Source organism: Cynara cardunculus (assembly GCF_001531365.2).
Source record: "Cynara cardunculus var. scolymus isolate 2C chromosome LG 6, CcrdV1, whole genome shotgun sequence".
Lineage (NCBI taxonomy): Eukaryota > Viridiplantae > Streptophyta > Magnoliopsida > Asterales > Asteraceae > Cynara > Cynara cardunculus.
In genome coordinates this window covers 12,782,492-12,785,083 of record NC_037533.1, presented here as the reverse complement: position 1 = coordinate 12,785,083, position 2,592 = coordinate 12,782,492, and the positions used below count along the sequence as shown (strand labels likewise).

Sequence of the window (2,592 nt, the reverse complement as noted above, 5' to 3'; positions counted from 1 at the left end):
TGGTGTGGTTGGAATTGTGAAGTCCCTTGGTGTTTGTTCATTGGTGGGTTTAAAGCAGGATTGTGCCTTGAAAATTTTGGGTGTTGTCTCCACCCAGGATTGTATGTTTGAGAAAATGGTCCTGATCTATTTTGATTCCCCACAGAGTTGACTGATTCAGAGTTAGATGGATAATATTCAAAGGGATGTCCTCCACCACAATACACACATTGTACCAACTCAACAGTTGGAGCATGCGCGGTGGCTATAGATTATGTTGTTTGACCATTTGTTAAATTTTTTATCATGTTGGTCATTGCAGTCATCTGTGCCGTCAATGCTATAAAAGCATCTATGTCATGTACGCCTGTTATTTTGCATGGTACTAGTGCATGTGGATCTGCCCAATGTCCATTATTATTATAAATCTTTTCAAGGATATCATATCCATCATTATTGGTACTAGCTGTGAAAGCTCCTCCTGATGTAGCATCGAGCATTTGTTTTGCAGTGAGATTCAACCCATTGTAAAATGTCTCGAGCTATATACAGTATGGATGCCATAGTGAGGGCATTTTCTTAATAGCTCCTTGTACCATTCCCAAGCATCGGGAACTGTCTCATCGTCCATTTGTTTAAAAAGATAAATTTCGTTTCTGGACTTAGCGTTTCGAGTGGGAGGAAAATATTTTTTTAAAAACTTTTCTACCATGCTATTCCAAGAATCCACTGATCCTGGTCATAAGGAATTGAACCAAGACTTTTCCCTATCCCTTAAAGAAAAAAGAAACAATGTGAGTCTTAGAGCATCATTAGATACTCCTGGGATAAGAAAAGTGTCAACTATTTCCATGAGTGATTTTAAGTGTGAGTGTGGATCTTAAGATGGAAAACCACTGAAATGAGCGTTGATTTGCWACATATTAAACATCACTAGTTTTAACTCAAATTGGAGGGCTTCCATTTCTGGTCTAATTATCCTTGAGTTTAATTGATCAAAAACAAGAATGGCATCATCCATAATTCCTCCATCTTTTGCGTTTGCCAATCTKATTATTTTTTCAGCGTCATTCAGTGGTGGGGGAGGTGTTAGAAGTGGATTTTCAGCCATATTGGAAGAGGTTAGAGTAGATAATAATACTCTTTGCACTCTTCATCTTTGTCTGAAAGTTCTCTCAATATCCGGATCCAATTCAAAAATCTCCCCGTGTGGTAGCCTTGGCATACACCACACCTAAAGTCAAGTGACAAGATGGTAGAAAAATCAAATCTTTAGATTTACTAAAAAAAAACTTTTGCCTAATCCTTGGCAGCGGCGTCAAAAACTTGTTACGTGAATTATATAAAATACATCTCTCGGACTGTTAGCAAATGGAGACTAGTGCAAGTATACACTTATCAATCCACTATCGTCTTTTACAAGTAATAAAGTGGTAAAAATACCTAATATCGCCCACGGAGAAAAGGAATAAAAGTTCGTTTTAATAGTATGAATAGATATATGATTTCAGATGGTGAATTCGAAGAAATAATTGTGGCGAGTTGGTTAAACACTACTGTTGTGAACAAGTAATAAAAGAGAGCTTAGGGTGTAGAGATTTGTTAAGATATTAAACCAATTTTTAAGTAGACAACATGCTACAGCATGCTTTATAAATAACTTATCTTTACAACTAATAGCTTTTATTAAGGTACTCTCTCGAGATGTAGAATGGCACACAGTCATAGATCAAGCCATCATATCTCTATGCAAGGCTGGAGTCTCGACATTGGCTCAAACTATTCCTTTTATAAGCTAAATGGAGTGAAAACGAGTCTCCTCAATTCTGAGTAGCTCTCTCGAGCGTACTTCCATATCATTCAAGTTGACGTGTGCTTGTTGGTTTATCTCAAAATCCAACACACTTTAACACTTTGAAACAAGTGATCAACTTGTCCATGGATGATGTKTTTGCAATAAAAACTTGAATGACGTAGTTGTAATGATTTATTATTTATATTTTTACAAYGGAATCGGTGTTTCTCTTAACATCACCCAACACCCAAGCTATATTTTTAGCCTACCATACTTGAAAAATTAAATGCATAAATAATAAAGCGTAAGGAAGGAAAGAGAGTAGAGGAAATAAATTCTAAGAAGAATTATAAAAGAGACTAAAGATACTTGAAATAGAAAAACTAATTGCATAAATAATAAAGCATAATAAGTAGAGCATAAGAGAATAAAAGATAAAAGAAGGAATAAATGTAAAGAGGAATTATAAAGAAGACTTAAATGTAAAGATAAAATAAAATACTTCTAAAGTTACATGCAAAAGTTTCTTAAAAAACTTGCTTCTCCCAAATTACTTGCTAGAGTTCTTACTTTCCAAAATGACTTTCTTACAAGACTTGCTTCTACAATGCCAAACCTCCTCCCTTTATATAGTAGGAGAAGAGAGGACAAGGACCAAAAGATAAAGCTTTTACCCTATTTTTTACATTGTCCATTGGGTAAAGCAATGCTACCTAAATATTAGTCAAAAATMAAATCTTAAATMTGTACCATAAGATCTTAAAAACTGCAGGAGATGGGTTGCCAAAAAAAGGATTTGACATCAAAAGATTTCCTGT

General features: G+C 35.0%; 1 non-coding gene across 1 annotated transcript; it reads left to right on the top strand.

The window, feature by feature from the left end:
* The first annotated feature begins 536 nt into the window (after positions 1-536).
* Positions 537-643, top strand: LOC112515013. The gene has a single exon (XR_003069470.1). It is a non-coding gene; the product is annotated as a small nucleolar RNA R71 (small nucleolar RNA).
* Positions 644-2,592: the final 1,949 nt, after the last annotated feature.